General features: G+C 32.2%; 1 non-coding gene across 1 annotated transcript; it reads left to right on the top strand.

Moving 5' to 3' along the window:
- Positions 1-18,178: 18,178 nt before the first annotated feature.
- Positions 18,179-18,251, top strand: Trnar-ucg. The gene has a single exon. It is a non-coding gene; the product is annotated as a tRNA-Arg (tRNA).
- The last annotated feature ends 512 nt before the right edge of the window (positions 18,252-18,763 follow it).

Here is an 18,763-nt window from a genome sequence, read left to right as displayed (position 1 = left end):
ATGACGCATCATAGCGTTATCGTAAAAAAATAATTCGAGTGTGTCGCTAACAAGCCGTAGTATTATAAAAATACTAGCTACGCCTTACAGTTTCATTTGATTTTACATATTATCTAAATTTTGCGTCCAAATTAAATGCTTTAAAAGATAATGTTTAACTTAACAAAATTGTCTTTTTTATAAAGTATTTTTCATTCGTAATGATTCATGGCTAATCTGGTGTAACAACCGCTCTGGTCTAGTGGTAGCCTAAAACACCGACGGTTTGCGGGTTCGAATCCCGCTCGGGATTTGTAATATTCCTTCCGGTTTGGATGTCTGTCCTTGTGGGTCTCCCCACCATGCTTCGGAGAGCACGTTAAGCTGTTGGTCCCACTCGTCGGTCAGTCGCTATTCTGTCGCGGATTTTTTTATAACTTTTAATGCCGATCAATCCATTCAATCATACATAATTTTTGGGTAGCTTTAAACCAGCGCACGCAACGGAAACTCTCAAAAAATATTTTTTCGTTCCTCGCTAAATGGACTATTCCACACAAAAAGAAATTTTTCAATTCGGACCAGTAGCTCCCGAGATTAGCGCATTTAAACAAACAAACAAACAAACTTTTCCGCATAATATTAGTATTTATCTATATAATATTAGTATTTATCTATATAATGAATGTTTGTCTGTATTTCCTTTACAGAATCGTAAACTATACATTTGAACATGTCATGATCTTCAGCAGTATTGTTCATGAGCCTACAAAGGTTTCTGAGTTGGAAAAAAAAGCGTAACATTGTGCGCAGGGTAGAGCTGGTAGATAATAAACGAAAAAGTTTGAAGAAATGGATAGATATGAATGACTGTTTCTCCTTCAAATGAAAATTGAATTGTTTAATGATGAGACGTGGCACGTAGATAGCTAGCATTGACTGATTAAATAAAGTATTTTTATCTCAAAAGTTGGAAAAGATAGGGGGGATAAATTCACGAGACTGCAGAATATAGCTAGTAATAAAACGATCTATTGATTTCACAAACGTGTATAATATTATTGACAATTAAAAGTATTATATAAATTAGTAATTATTTATAGTTAACGAGACCATATACATATACATTGGTTGAAATCCCCATACTACTTTAAAGAATATCTGCTTCTTGCTAAATTGATGTAAAGAATTTTCCTCATAAAATGAAATTATTGCGTAGGGGATTTTTTAATTTTTAAAATATATAAGTAAATTAAAAATATTGTTCTTATGTATCATTTTGTTTTCGGCCTATTGTATAATATATACAGTATTTAAATAATAATAAACAAATTATAATCTAAATGGACACAAATGTGATGAATCGATTCAATAAGTGTAACTGCTGTTTGTTCAAGTAAATAAGGTAAAAAAAACGCACATTTATTATTACCTAATATGAAACAATGAGTGTTGCAATATTGAATCTATAATTTGAATTGCCAAAATCTGTATATAGAAGTTGATTATATTCAGGTTGTAAGACATTATAACAACTTTTATGTTTAATCACTAGAGTGATAGATAATAAAATAGAGAATTCTATTTTTATCATATTTTCAGAGAGACAAACTGAGAATAAGATGACAATTAATTATATAAGTTAAACCTACAATCAGTAAAAAAAAATTTTGTATCACATAAACCTCCTCACGAGGTTGCGCCGAAAGTTGTTATATTTTCCCTCTTAAACCTGAATTTAATCTCTATACAGGCCCACAGTTTATACGAAACTTAAGATAGCAAACAATGTTTGCTCTGTTCTAGAATGTTTGCCAAAAAACTACGCACAATAATTATTTCATGAATCGCATACAGTGCTAGGTCGCCGTATCTTATCGTTAGAATATTAATTTTGTGCTCATATTAATATAACAATTTTAGTAACTTAATAATTTTTCTTGTTGGTCATTTTGATTATTATTATTGTATTTTGACATTGTTGTAGGTATATTGTAATTTCTACATATGAATTTCTTAACCAAATTATTGATATTTATTTCTTTTAATATTATACACTGAGAGTAATGTATTGTTATTGACATTGTAAATTTTAATTATTGTATTTTGATAAGATTGTATATTTCTAATTCTACATTTGTCATTTTTTTCTTCATTTGTTATAACTGTGTTTTTAAAGTTTTATATTTTGATTGATTTACTTGTGTCTGGAGCAAAGCTCTGTAAACTTGTATGTATGAAATAAATAAATAAATAAATTATAAAAAACGGTACAGTAAGAGGAACCATAGTTTTGTCATGCACAATATGAATGCAATTGTTACGTTCCATATTATCAACTAAAATATAAATTATCAATTATTATTTTTTCGAAAATCAACCAAGGCTACTCACGCAAACGCAGGTGGTGCCTTCCGGCCTGCTGGACCGACCAACGATCTAAGATAAGATTGCCGGTGGTGGCTGGATGAGGATTGCGGAAAACTGAGATTTGAAGTGAGCTTGGAGAGGCCTATGTCCAGTTGCGGACTGCGATAGGCTGAAGTGGAATCAACGCTACTGATTATAATAAGATACAAAATAATATATTAAATTTGCTATTTATCCACAAGAACCCATTTAAAACAAGATTTATTCAATAATTATTCAGTATCATCTCCCTTCTCAAAAAAAGGAGGCGTTACGTAGCTTTTAATTGAAAACTGCTAAATCGTTTGTTGATGACACAAAATATTTAAATTATGATGATTATTTTTCTGAGGTAGGGCACAGTAGGAAATTTCTTGTTCAAAATATGGAGCAGACCGACTGGGTAGTACTTCGACCTTACAGAAAATTACAGCTAAATAATACTGCTTTAAAGCAGTGTTGTGTTCCTGTTGGTGAGTAAGGTAACCAGAGGTCCTGGGGGAAATTGGGGATAGGTTCGGCAACACACTTGCGATGCTTCTGGTATTGCAGACGTCTAACGGCCGAACCCAATATTCAATCTAAAGATAGAGATAGGTAGTTATCATTGACTGCTAATAACTAACTATCTATCCTTTGTAGTTGTCTCAATAATTCGCATAGGGGACTACTATCTCCAGTTAGCTGTAGATAGACCGGCTACCTGAGCTCTCCCTTACATTCCAGTATACGCAGCGTCACAGACGGCCTCAGTTATGTTACACAGATGTTTTGTAGTATTTAAATTTGTCATACAAATTTTATTCATATTAAAGTAATCTTGTTTTATAAAAATATGGACAAATTAATTTTTACACAGACTTTTTAATTTATAATAAATGATATTATTTTAATATGGAATGCATGGTAAATCTAGTAACGGAACGTTTTAACACGACACGAAAAGACGCTACGAGGCCATTACGCTTTATTGAATCGTCGTTTCGTTTGAATTTGTATAGTTATACAAATCATTGCAAATTATACAATCATTCACCAAATTGTTTGTTTTATTCACAAGATGAGTAAAGTAAGTATTATTTCAGAAGAAACTTATTATTTTTATTCAATTAATTGTTGCAAAAGAGCAATATCACTTGAACTGCTACTTGATCTTGAGTCTGCCATTATTTTTCACTCGAAATTAATTTTATTTTAAACAAAGAACATACTTTTGCAATTAATAAATCTTAGTTATCCCCCGAAAACTATAGATCGGATATTGTTGTTACTAAAGATAACCAACGTTACTAACAGATAGAACTCTATTATTATTGGGACGCTTAAACTGTAATTTTCATACGAACTGTTATCTCTGGTAAGCTATCCTCCCTCTCGTCGATAAATAGCTTTGAAGGATAAGATTGCCTATCGTCGACAAGTTTATTGGGTCAGTAAAATGAATGATAGATAGATATTTCTGTCTCTAGTAGGACATAACCAGAGATAGACTGAATATTGGGTTCGGCCGTAAGCGTACGCGTGTTGACCGACCTAGTTATATAAAAAAAAAAATTATTGATAAACCTGGACAATATATATTGTAACAGATTTCAAATCGAGTGTATAATTTGCGGTTACACTTGTCCATATTTATCTTTAACTAGCTGACCCGGCGAACTTCGTATCGCATAACACAAACTTTATCGTATGGTATTAAAGTTCAAATTGACTTTTAAGTATTATCACAAATCTTTTGTATGGGAGTATAGAAGTGTTGTTTTTAGACTTTTTCAGGAAATTTAAAATTTATTTTTTTTTAGAATTTTTCTCTCCGTAAGAACCATCCTCGTACTTCAAGGAATATTTTAAAAAAGGAATTAGCGAAATCGGTCCAACCGTTCTCGAGTTTTGCGCTTAGCAACACATTCAGCGACTCATGTTTATATTATAGATTATGTAAATGTAAGCGTTATTATGCTGAGTTTTTATATTATTAAATACTTTATTTCCATATATAATAATAATAAAATTAAAACGTAAAAGTAAAACTATCATCTAGAAACTGTACCTACTATTTCAAATAATTTAATATTTAAGATTTCGAGACACTTCATAAGAAATCTTGCATCATCAATGATAAGGAACCATATTTCTTTATTTACTTTACAAAAGATTAATTAATAGATTTAATTTGTTAAACTAATGTGCAAATTGAAATTAGCATAATCATTGTATACTCTGCGTTAAGCACACTGTCCTTTGTTCAACAGGTGAGGCAGGCAAACAGATTAGGTTTGTACTGGGACCTGTGTAATAATTTATAGATGAGAATGTAAATTATTTTAGTGCTAGTAACTTTAAATAAATTTATCATCTTTAATTAACAATAATAATGACTTAGGGACAATGAAGAAGGCCTTAACATATTGAAAAAAACAAATAATAAAATTTATTATTGACCCTAATTTTTTATTACTAAGTAGCATTAAATTATGGTTAGTCTATCTTCTATATTATATCTCATTTCGTACTTCGAATGAGAGAGCAAAAAGCCAACATCCGAGTGGGAATCGAACCTGCGACCTAGGTGCCGCTGAAACGGCACACGTACACGTGTAATGACACGAGAACGGTCGTCAATTTTTAAATTACAAAAAAAAACCTTGACACAAACTACGTAGGTATCAGATCAGATACTGTAAGTTTTTATGTGTTATGTCGAGCACGAAACAACAATTGGAAATACGTATACAGATAAACTTTTAAGTAGGCTTTTTGTCAAACCCGAAAAAAGATCGATGTCGATAAGAAAAAAAAAATATTGTTATTTTATTCTTGAAAAAAATTGTTTAGATGTGAAAGTTATGTTTGACAAAATACGTAATTATATAAGCTATATTTTTGATTATGGAACAAACAACAATTGAAATATTAATAAAAGATGAGGTAACGAACCAGATATTCATGGCCTATGTCATCGTCCGTCATCCTTTTAAAAGACTTTATACTTTGTATATAATATTTATAGAATGGAAATTACATGGACTGTGTATAGGTACTGTGGGATACTTCACGTGTTGTCAGCACAAGAGTTGTTAAATATTATAGCAGTTGCATGATATATGGTTACACTCTTTACTTGATTATATTTTACATCAGGCTTTCTTGATCTGGACTGGACCGGGTCCTGATCCAGTATGCCTTACCATACTTGATTATATTTTACATCAGGCTATCCTTGTCTGGACCAGACCTGGTCCTGATAGAGCTTGCCCGATCTGGCATGCCTCATTCTATCCTGATCCGGTCCAGATACATGATCTCGTTGAGCCTGACCTTTTTTTTAGTCGGGTCTCTGATACAATTTCTAGATACAACATTGAAATAAAACAAAGATAATATCAATAATAATAACGTGTTATTTTTAAGTAAGTATAATATTTAAAATATTAAATATGGCTTATTGTATCACATAGATACTTTAAGTTATTAAATCTGTGTAAGAAATATAATACATTTATTACAAAATATTTCTTTATTAAAATTTGCAAGTCATGTTCGTATTTACGCTATAATTTTAAGATTTCATATTAACATTTATCTTTGCTCCGTCACTATTAATATAAAGTAAATTATTCATCAACTTACCTACGTATATTTCAACCACAAGAACTATTTATTTATATTCAAGCTTTTAGTTATTGTAGCATAATGATATAATTGTGTTTGGTCGAAAAAGAAAAAAACCGACTTCAATTACATCGATAAGATACAACGTAAGTAGACGAAAAAAAAATTAACAAATGCACTAGCCGTCACTATGATTTTCGAGGGTTTCCCTCAATTAATTTGGGATTCCATCATCAGATCCTGGTTTCCTTATCATGTTGGGAACCTCTTCCTCCCCTTTGGGAACCCTTGGGAATCTTCTTTCCAACAAAACAAAAATTATCTAAATCGGTTCATAAACGACGAATTTATCCCCGATACAATACATTATATATATTATTTAAGTCGGTTAAAAATGTTACACAAGTCGGTAACTTCCACCGCAACCAAAGGTATGTAAATAAAAATAGTTTGGAAAATCCAAAAGTGCACGCCTACAACTTATATTTATTAGATAATTATTGAGCTTACCACTCACGAAAATACAATTCATAATTTAGTTTTCGTATGGTTAACAATTGAGTTACTAGCTCAAAGATAATCAATACAAAAAGAATTTAGTAAATTAACATTACATTTGAAGACAGTTTTTAAGCCTTTAAATTCGATAGGCTTCTAAGTTAGTAATTTCCTAAAAATTAGTTTATTTCGTCAAGTGGTTCTGGCGTTATATTGCTATCATCTGTACATCGAAAAAGTTGACGTCCAACATAATATTTATTTATTTTAGGATTACTTCTTACGTTAAATGTAAACAATGTGGGTAGTAAATATTATTGATTAAATGTATAGTGTACATGTGTATGTTCAAATAGTAAATAAATCTCCAACAATCCTTGTAATAACATATCTTTACAGTAACCAACGTGAACACTTCGTAGTTTTCACTGTTAAAGTTTTCTTGATAAAATTCAATCAAGGAATGAATACTCTCTGTTATAAGCGGTACTTTATGTAACTTAGTCAATTTAGCAACATATCTTCAAAAAAGCTAACATCATTTAGTAAGAAAATCGGTAGACTCGTAAGGATTCTAACATTTAATCGATTCTTTTACTACAATAATATTTAAAAAATGCTTTTAATGATATCTTATATTAATACGTGAAGCAAAAACTTGTACTTCTTTTTGCGAAAATTGCGCGAACGGAGGAGTATGAAGTTTCGCACACTTATCATCATTACATAGTATAAAATAAAGTCGCTTCCCGCTGTCTGTATGCTTAGATCTTTGAAACTATGCATTTAATGCGGTGTTCTTTAGTAATTAGAGTGATTCCAGAGGAAAGTTTATATGTATAATACATGCATAATATAATAGAGGAGACGTGGACACTGACCAAGGGACTGGTCCACAAGTTTAAAGTCGCTCAACGTGCAATGGAACGGGCTATGCTTGGGGTCTCTCTCAAAGACAGGATTAGAAATGAGACTATCCGCGAGAGAACGAAAGTTACCGACATAGCCCACAGAAATAGCAAGTTGAAGTGGCAGTGGGCTGGTCATCTGTGTCGCAGGACCGATGGCCGTTGGAGAAGACGGGTCCTAGAGTGGAGACCGCGTCTTGGCAAACGCAGTGTGGGACGTCCTCCGGCCCGTTGGACCGACGATCTACGTAAGATTGCCGGTGTAGGCTGGATGAGGGTTGCGGAAGACCGGGATATGTGGCGCGAACTTGGGGAGGCCTATGTCCAGCAGTGGACTGCGATAGGCTGAAGTGAAGTAGTTTTAAGTTTATGAATTAAAAATATTAAAAAAATACAAATCTTTCCTCTTTATAATTTTAGTATAGACTGAGATAGTGACTTTATACACAAATATTCTTTTCTATTATTCTATTTTTCTTCGAAGACGACTAAGGATCCTCGAATAACCTTTGCGGTTGCGGATATCATTAGGTCGAATAATAATGAATTCCCATTTAAAATCAACGGACCCTTGCAGAGAGGATTGTTAAAACTGTCGCAATTTTTAGAATATGTATTCATTTCATTTATTCATTCGGTTTTGTGAGTTTCAATAGTGCCAAAGAATGGACAGATTAAAAATTAAGATATCGGCATTTTGACATTTCAAGCCTTGACGGCTATGTTGCTTAATGTTTTCTCAAATAAATACTAAAAATATTTTTTTTGCACTAGTTGCATTGGTTACTGATAAATTTATCAGACGTATAGAGTCTGGCGTATCCAACAGATATGAGCTTATAACATAACAATATTTTTTTCTACACTATTAAACCTAATTTTATCTGTCAATCCATAAGTTATAATTAGCTGAGGAGAGTATCAGTAACTTATGTGCATAATAAATTTTATCAATAACGAGCGTATTAGAGATTATGAGATTTATGTTTAGTGTATTAGAACCAAAAGGTAACAACATTGTAGAGAAAAACCGAACCCCTTTTAGTACTTTTGAATAATGTAGCGAGATAATGGTAACAATTAACAATTGAGTTGATTTAGTAGTTTCAGTGTGTTTAATTACAAACAAACAAGCCTTTGTATGTATGAAGAACGCATTCCAATGTACGCGTATTTAGGAATGCGCAATCCGTACATGCAAAAGTACATTAAGAGTTTTATTGAACACATTCTCATCTCTTAACGTTATAAAGACTAAAGAACATTTTATAAATGCGTATTGTTTGTACAATGATTTAACTCGATGAATAATTTGCCATAAATTATTTATCATTTCAAATTTTATAATATTTATTTTTTTAGAAGTACATTAAATAGACTTTATTTGATAAACCTAACTTTAATTTGGATTTTTACCGCAAATAATATCTGACATTTTCGACAGAATTCTATTACCCAAATCATCTAATTTACGTAAGCCGGCAACTAGTAAAAAATAACCTACTTGTTTTGGTATTAGCATCGTGACGTGTAGACTTCTTCATGTCTTTAAATCATAAAAACAAATTTTTGAATACATACATCTTTGAAATGCCTTGCCTTTAATTTTAATATTACATTTAGTTTTAATTCATTTTTTTTTTTTTGTATACTGTATTCATTTTTTATTTAGTTGGGGCCTGTTTTACTAATTGTGGATAACACTATTTGACGGATGATAGTATCCGTAAAAAGTTTTTGATTCATTATTATTTTTTACCATCGAATTACTATATTTCTGAGACATTTCTATTCGCATATATTAATGGCGAAAAGGAGGCGTAATTTTGAGTCTGTACATAATTTTAAAACTTAATGTACCTAGAAACGTTTAAGATCTGTGTGTTACACCTACGTTATTTTATATAATATTGTTTTTACACGACTAATTTGCCACATACAGTATATTTTTTCTATGTATGTTACATAAACCTTACAATTATAACAAACTTCTAATCAATACTTCAAGAGATCATAATGAGTGTTGCATTAATATTTACCTTCTTGCATTATTAAAATAGGAAGGTACAGGAAAAATGACTATTTTTAATTTAAAAATAATATTACTTTGTTTGTTTTTTTGTTTGTGCTGTGTGGGCTACGGCACCAAAGAATTTAGCCACCCCCTCTCTTCCCGTGGGTGTCGTAAGAGGCGACTAAGGGATTCCAAGGTTCCACTACCACCTTGGAACTTAAGAAGCCGACCGATGGCGGGATAACCATCTAACCGCTGGCTTAGAAACACACAGGCCGAAGACGGGCAGCAGCGTCTTCGGTGCGACAAAGCCAGCCCTGCGGTCACCAACCCGCCTGCCCAGCGTGGTGACTATGGGCAACACACATGAGTTCATGCATTTTTGGCGCGAACTTGTGGAGGCCTATGTCCAGCAGTGGACTGCAATAGGCTGGAATGATGATGATGATTACTTTGTTTGCGATAATAATCAAAGTTTTTTAGACGGAAACGAATAAACGACCTTATAAATACTTTTTAATCAATAAACATTAGATTTGTATGTTTAAAAATGTATTGTTGTCTGTTAAGGTTTTTTTAATTTATAAATTTTGATCCACGGGCTCAAAATGCCCGTGCCTTTGTTTATCATTTATTTATTTATTTATTTATTCGAAAACCAACAGCGTTACAATTCGTATATATATGACATTTAACACAATACTAACAATAATAAGGCCAGTATTAAGAGCCGATATTAAAACGACTTAAAAAATAAAACAAAATTAAGTTAATAAGATAGCCACGTAAATGATAGTAACATAAAAGATACATGACCCATCACACTAAGCATCAAAGACTAACAACAAGACGTAGAATAAGTACAGTGAGTCCAAACGTATACAAATAGCCAATGTAACATAATTTTTATATATACTTAACAACAGACATTGCAATTCCATTCATCTGTATAGATAACAAAACTTTGTAGTATATAACAAACACAACAACATCTACATGCAGACTTATAACTTGAATGTAGCTATTACATTTATTTCGTTTATAATGATTGCATATGAGATTCCTAATTTACTCTTTTAAAATTTTTATTAAACTTTTTTTTAATTGAGATTTCGAGTTTACGAAAATATCCATATCCTTACACATCTCATTAAACAGACGCGGCAGTCTAGACAGAACAGAGTTGGCTGAGTAATTGATACTGCATTTGGTCACATATAGGAGTGGTGTATGTCGGGTACGACGCTTGGGTGCACAATATGATATTGTTCCTACAAGCTCGGGACAATCCACGCGGCCGTGGACAATGTCATACAATAAAGAAAGACTAAGCATTTTGCGACGTTCCTCCAGTGTTAGAAGATTATTTAGGTGACAATTCTCAGAATAAGATAGGGACGGTTGTCGACTTCGGTACAGAATGTGTTTGATAAATTTTTTTTGGACCCTTTCAAGACGATCAATATAAATTTTATATTGTGGGGACTAGATAGGACACGCATACTCGAGAACACTTCGTACATACGAGATATAAACAGTTATAATCGCATTCATGTCATCAAAAGGCCTACATGCGCGCAGAACGAATCCTAGATTTTTTAAAGCTTTTTGCGTGATTATTGAGTTGTGAAGCGAGTATGTCATTTTACTATCAAAATACACACCAAGGTCCCTTATGTGGTTAGTACGATCAATTATTTTACCATCAAAATGATAGAAGAAATTTATAGGATTCAATTTACGCGTGAACGTTATGCACTGGCATTTTTCAATGTTGACATTTATCTTATTATGTGCGTAGTACGCATAAAGTGAATTCAAATCCGATTGCAAACGATAGCAATCTTTCAGGCTTTTTATTTTTATGTATACTTTTTTATCATCGGCATACATCAGATTTTTGGAATGCTTTAAGCAGGCCGATATGTCAAATAGGTAGAAGTTATACAATAGAGGTGCCAAGTGCGATCCCTGAGGGACACCTGTAGGTATTTTAATGAAATTAGATTTGAAACCACCTACTACGACTGCCTGTGAACGATTAGTAAGATAGGATTTTATCCACCTTAGCAAATCCCCATGTATTCCCAACCTCTGTAGTTTGTATAGAAGTATCTCGTGATCCACACGGTCGAAAGCCTTCTCGAAATCGGTGTAGATAACATCCACTTGATCGCCCTTCTCCATATTAGATAGTACAAATTCCGAAAAACATGTAAGATTGGTGATCGTCGAACGTCTTTTGAGAAATCCATGTTGGTTATTAGGTATGCTTTTAACGATGACGGGATATATAGCATCATATACACATTTTTCGAATATTTTACCTATTGTATTTAGTATAGATATACCTCTGTAATTCTTGATTTCTACCTTAGAGCCTTTTTTGTGAATAGGAACTATATGTGCTTTTTTCCAAACACTGGGAAATACGCCTTCTTTTAGAGATTTATTAAATATAAAATAATTTGGGGCTGATAGCTGTTTAGCACATTCACGCCAAAACAGTGAAGGTATACCATCGCTGCCTGCTCCTTTGTTCATATCTAATTGTAATAAAGACTTTTCTACTGTGTTTTTATCAATGTGCAGCTTTGAAATCGAGTCCAACGCAGGCGTATGTCCTTCATCGCTTAAAGCAAAATTTGTGACTGAACCAGTGCCAAAAACACCCCGGAAGAATACACTGAAAGCCTCACAAATAGATTGTCCATCCACATATTTCCTATTATTGTAAGTCATTATTTTTGGATAATTAGAGCTACCACGAATAGATTTTATGTATGACCAAAATGCTTTTGAATTTTCTTTTATAGAGTTTTGTATGTTATTAATACATATATCTATCATAACATAAACGTTGTACTTCCTTTTGTCTATGACGCAGTATACAGAACTCATTGTAATCACGATAGTTATTAAATTTTTTCCATAGCTTATGTGCTTTTGATTTTTCCTTAATTATATTTATCAACGCTGAGCTATACCAGACAGGATATTTACGTTTAGTGCCATTTCGCTTTGAAAATGGTATATATTTAGAAATAGATTCGATTATACAGAAGTAAAAGTTATCGAGCATACCGTCTATTGTGTTTGAATTCAGTATAGTTTCCCAATGCAATTCGCTAAGATATTTGTTTAAGCTATCATAGTTGCCTTTTCTATAATTAAGTCTAGGTTCCGTGGATTCAACAAGTGGAGTTATATTCAGGTCCAAAATATCAATCGTAAAGGGTGGGTGAGCTTTATCCATATTTGAAAGGGGATGTGTACATTCCGTCACTTTCAAAGGCCGATTAGAAAAGGCTAGGTCCAAAGTATTTCCCGCATAGTTCCTTAATAAGTTGTATTGTTTCATGCCTAAAAATGTTAGATTTTCAATTAGATCAATACTCGAATTTTGCACTTCAGTAGTAGAAAGTTTTAAGTACCTGGGACCGCAATAATTCCATGCTACGCACGGAAGATTAAAATCTCCAATTAATAAATAATTATTAGACTTATTTAACTTGTATAAACTTTCCATCATTTTTACCAAAATATTTATGTTAGAGGGTAAGCGAGCGGGATCGGGCGGTAAGTAGACAGTGATTATTTGTAAATCAGCGGTGGCCGAAAGGACACGCGCAGGTATGGTTATTATTATAACTTCCATGCCAGAATAGTCATCCACTGCTAAGCGCAACGCACCCAGATCGCGTCGCACCAGCATCATCACACCGCCTCCAGTCTTTTTATTAGAAAGCGTAAGGTTTCTGTCCTGTCTAAACACATCGTACCTGTCGTCTGCTATTTCCCGGTCAAAGATACCATCACACAACCATGTTTCCGTTATAATAACTATATCGTAATTATTGCTTAACAAACTCAATTGAAAGTCAGCGCATTTAGTCCTTAACCTTTTAGTATATATTAGTATTATTAGTGTATTTACGACTCCAATGACTCGGAGGTAGCCAAAATAATTTATAGTTTTAAATTAAAATAGAAATTAAAAATAGAATATTTTGTGGAATTTTCGATTGTGATTAGGGTATAACGGGACTGGTGTTTTCAGCCTTGCTGAAAAAAATCCTAAATCATAATAGAAAGAAAGCTATATATTTTACAATGTATGTAGGTAATAGATCTAATAACATAGAATAAATCATAGAATTTTAAGAGGTTCAGTTTAAAAGTAATTTTTAGTAAAGAAAATTAGAATTAATATTAAATTTTTCAAAAACAATACAAACTAAATTTCCCATTATAGCTAAGTTTTTATTTACATTGGCAATAGACAATATTTAACAATATGTTAAAAAATAGCTAAGTTGAAATCGTGAGAATGTCGGCTTTCCATTTGTAGAAATGTCACCAAGTTACTGTCAGGCGTGTAACGATTTTTCGCTATCCCACGGGAACTACGTATTTTTCCATGGTGAAAAGTATATCCGTTGTGTTCCACTATAAGCTATGTGCATGCCAAATTACATGTAGATCGATCATGCCTTTGAGCCGTGAAAGTGAAACAAACAAACTCGCTTTCACATTAATAATATTAAGTAGTATGCATTTAATATACATTTTTTATATATATTTACTTCATATATCTTTAATTCAAATGCAATTTTTAATTTCTTGCTAAGTAATACTGCTCTCAAGTATGTGCTATTATGTTCCTGTGGTGAGTAGGGTGGTCAGAGCTTCTGAGAAGGATCGGAGTCGCACAATGGGCTACGGTAACGGCTTATAATCAGGTGGGTCGTAAGCTTGTTTGCCAACCTAGTTGAATTTAAAAAAAATGACACAATTACAGTAGAGTATTCATAATTTTAATTAACTCAGTAAAGGAATACACATATATAAACACTGTGATGAATTTTGAATTACACTTGTCCCTACCCTCCGCAGGGAAGAAAAAGATGTCACTGAAAATCAGTTATGAAGGCTTCATATTTCACTAGGGACATTTCTTTTCGGGGACATTACACCAACTCCTTTATTTGTTATTATTTTTTTTACGTGTCGTTTGTCTTAATAAAAACAAAAACAAAAAAATAGTTTTTTTTAAGTTATCAGGAATTTTCTTTGTTCCTAAATGTAGACTTTGATTTTTATTTACATTTTCTCTGTTCACAAATACATTTTGTTCTATAATTGTACTCACAATGTTGTTGTTGATATACTTAATTGAATTGATTTACTATTCATGTTTAAGAAATACGTAATTCTTAAATATCAAATTATTCAAATAACTAATTATAAAGAAGCACATATTCTACTTAGAGTGTACTCGGTGATACGCCAACGGTACGTGAACGATGACATAAACTGATAACGAAATTATTAACAGTCTAAAAAAAGTCAGTCTTAACCAATAGGTACGGTGTAAGGATACCTAAATGTCTGATTAAATGAAGCATCCAATAATAAAGATAATTACGTCAAAACCTGCAATGTAGCGGGATTTTTTACAGAACTCTTCGTTTTTATGTCATTATTACAATTAAGCTTCGCAAACATTACTTGATATTTCTGTTACAAAATTTCTATGAATGTTTTCATCACAAACTTACAAATATTATTAGAAAATTAGACACGACAATTTTATGTCCAGTGACACTTGTAATAAGTATTTTTGTAGAAATATTTTGACGTCTGTCTCACATGCATCCGACAATCGAATCTCGTTAGAATTTTTCTGGAAGAAAGTTTTTATAAATATTTAAAAGACTATCTTTCAGATATATATATATATATATATATATATATATATATTATAATATTTTTCGGAAAATGAAATTATATAACTCATTCAGACGTCAGCTTAGGTGACTGAATAAAATGTTCATTAAATTTAAATGAAATGAAATGAAATTTATTAAACAGAAAATATTTTTACAATTTCAGACATATATATGTTGTAGTTACGTTATAAAATACAGCCAAAACAGTATACATATAAGGAAGCACTATTGCTAATCTATTTATACGTATTTCCTTACACCTTTAATCATATTAATTTCCTTTTAAGTGCTCACTTATACTATAAAGAACCTTATTGGTGTCTTTTAAGACTCTTGGAGTCCTAAAGAACCTTATTGGTGTCTTTTAAGACGATTGGATTTAAGAATATAGTAAATTTACATCTGCTATTGTACATCATACAGTAGGGAGCTTTACGTTCCACTATCGTAAGTAATAATGAAATATACTAAGTAAAATTCTTCATTTTAATAGTATTAAAGTACAAACTACTATTACTATTATTATCCAATTCTATTTACCAAATTAGAGAAGTATCATTTCGAAGAAGAAAGTAGTATAACTAGTTTCGAAGTTTCGTAATATAATAAATACGATAATAACGAAAAGATAAAATGATAACGAAGAGAGAGATGTAAAAAAGTGACGTATTGACAAAAAAAAAATAAAGAAAATCATCAGGTCCCAAATTCGCCGGGTCGGCAAGTTAAATAAATTGACCAACACCGTTATCATTATCATCATTACAGCCTATATAGTCCACTGCTGGACATAGGCCTCCACAAGTTTACGCTAAAAATAACGTGAACTCATGTGTTTTGCCCATAGTCACCACGCTGGGCAGGCGGGTTGGTGACCGCAGTACTGGCTTTGTCGCACCGAAGACGCTGCTGCCCATCTTCGGCCTGTGTATTTCAAAGCCAGCAGTTGGATGGTTATCCCGCCATCGGTCGGCTTCTTAAGTTCCAAGGTGGTTGTGGAACCTTGTTATCCCTTAGTCGCCTCTTACGACACCCACGGGAAGAGAGGGGGTGGCTAAATTCTTTAGTGCCGTAGCCACACAGCACACCGTTATAATTATGGATAACTACAAAATAGTTATAGGGATTTTTACACTTTTCGTAATCGTGATTAATTTATTAAATTCTGCATATGAGAATCTTTATTTATCACATGTTCAGTAAGATGAATAATATTACAGATTAATTAATATTTGGAGAGAGAAATTGATATTGTTTGTGTTCAATTTCACTTATTAATTTTCTGCTGTAATTACTAAGTATTCGTGATCTCATTAATATATATGTCATAAACTTTATGAAATTTCTATGAAAAAAAACACGGATTCAATTTACATCGACAAGAGTACAATACATATTATTAGGGATTATTTGAATATTTCTCCTCAGATCTAGCTTAAATTTAAACGACATCACATGACAATCAGCAAATTTTGGATTAAAAAAAAATATCAAAATTGGTATACAAACTACACACAGTAAAAAGTTATGAGGTAACTCATAAAAAAATACAGTCGAATTGACAATTCCTCCTTCTCTCTTATTTTTTCTTCTTTTCTATAGAAGCCATAAATAATATCAACAACCTCATTCACTTCATATCAACTAATATGATAGACTATAACATTGTTGTGATTCTGACATGTAGTTTTATGGCCCATAATTATATACCTAAAACGAGCATCCGATATAAGGCTAAGTAGTCAATGAGATAAGCTAATTTATCTTACTATATATAAATTACGCGTCACGTTGTTTGTCCGCGATGGACTCCTAGACTACTTAACCGATTTTAATCAAATTTGCACACCGTGTGCAGTTTGATCCAACTTAAGACATGTTTTATTTTGATATATGTAATTATTATATTAAAAAAAAAAATAAGGCGATACGATGTTCGCCAGGTCAGCTAGTATAAATAAAAACGGGGACTCCGGGGGATATATTAATATTTATATTATATACTTGTACCAAATATGTCAAAATATTAGACTAGACTAGATTATAATAGCTGTACTTAGTGATGTTACCCTCGTAAGTACTAACCCCGCAGGAATTGCGAAACAAAATCCTGCCTTTACCTATCTATAAAGTAGGTACGTTTAATCTTCTAATTATTCGATAGTCTTAAAGTGACAAAAATGAGACAAACACATACATACATACGTGTTACGTATTCTTTCATCGATTCTTTCACCCTCACGAACATTCGCGTTTATGGTATAAATAATAAAAATAAATAAATTAGTTGTATCCTAGGTAGCTTATTCTGACTTTTCCAATATTAATTTTCTTTGTATCTGATTATATCAAGCGAACATTTTCTTTTATATCTGTACTTCAATCATGTTATAAACAATAGCGTAATGTTTTACGTTGTCTTAGCCCTACGGATGCGGATTGCGGTGAAATCGATATATTGAAAATAGTGACTAAATGGTGTATTGACATTTCGTGAAAAGTTCTAGTAACTAGACAGACATCATGAAGGCAATATTTAAAATATTTATATCTTCTTATATATAAAAATGAATCGCAAAATGTGTTGCTAAGCGCAAAACTCGAGAACGGTTGGACCGATTTCGCTAATTCTTTTTTTAAAATGTTCCTTGAAGTACGAGGATGGTTCTTACGGAGAGAAAAATTCAAAAAAAAATTTTAAATTTCCTGAAAAAGTCTAAAAACAACACTTTTCTATACTCCCATACAAAAGATTTGTGATAATACTTAAAAGTCAATTTGAACTTTAATACCATACGATAAAGTTTGTGTTAGGCGATACGAAGTTCGCCGGGTCAGCTAGTAAGACAATAAAAAGTACTATTTAATTGTTGTTCATCATATTAACTTTAAAGGATTGTTGAAAATTATTTGCCTTTAATTGCAAAACAACGTAGGTTTCTTTATGAAAGTCTGCATTTAGTTATGAAAATTGTCATAAAATTTCAGAGAAGAGCAAGATCTGATAATACAGCATTATGTACAAGGACCGTGTGGCCTAATGGATAAGGCGTCGGACTTCGGATCCGAAGATTGCAGGTTCGAGTCCTGTCACGGTCGATCGAAACTTACTTTTGAATGTTGTTGTTTTTGTTTAACACGTATTTTTGAATACACAAAAAGAATTACGTTGGTCTATTCGTAAATAATATATTTACGTCCCTCATAAACGTACTAAAACTTAAGGCTAATTCTCATGCGTTTGTTCTAAATTTTATATTAAAAATTGTAGGAACAAGTTCCCTGAAAATTTAATGTGTGCTGCACATTAGACAATTTTATGAAATTAACTTTATGAAAAATTATTCAAGTCGTGAGTTCAATTAAAACAGCCCATAAATTTTAGACTTCGGTAGTCTCTTTTAGTGACCTCTGGTCTCTTTTTAATCATGTTGTTCATATATCTATAGAAGAAAAGCAGGAGCTTTGTCTGCTGTGTTGCGCCTGCCTTACCATCAGGTGGACGTCTGTTTGTCCCACTTGAAAAATGCAACGATAGCTGCTCCAATTTTATTTACGAAAGATGGGATGGTGATGCATCCACAAAAATGTGGCGCTGTGATTTAAGTAAG

This window comes from Melitaea cinxia, chromosome 9 (assembly GCF_905220565.1).
Source record: "Melitaea cinxia chromosome 9, ilMelCinx1.1, whole genome shotgun sequence".
NCBI classification, from domain to species: domain Eukaryota; kingdom Metazoa; phylum Arthropoda; class Insecta; order Lepidoptera; family Nymphalidae; genus Melitaea; species Melitaea cinxia.
The sequence above is the reverse complement of the archived record's forward strand: the minus strand, read 5'-3'. Positions and strand labels throughout refer to the sequence as shown.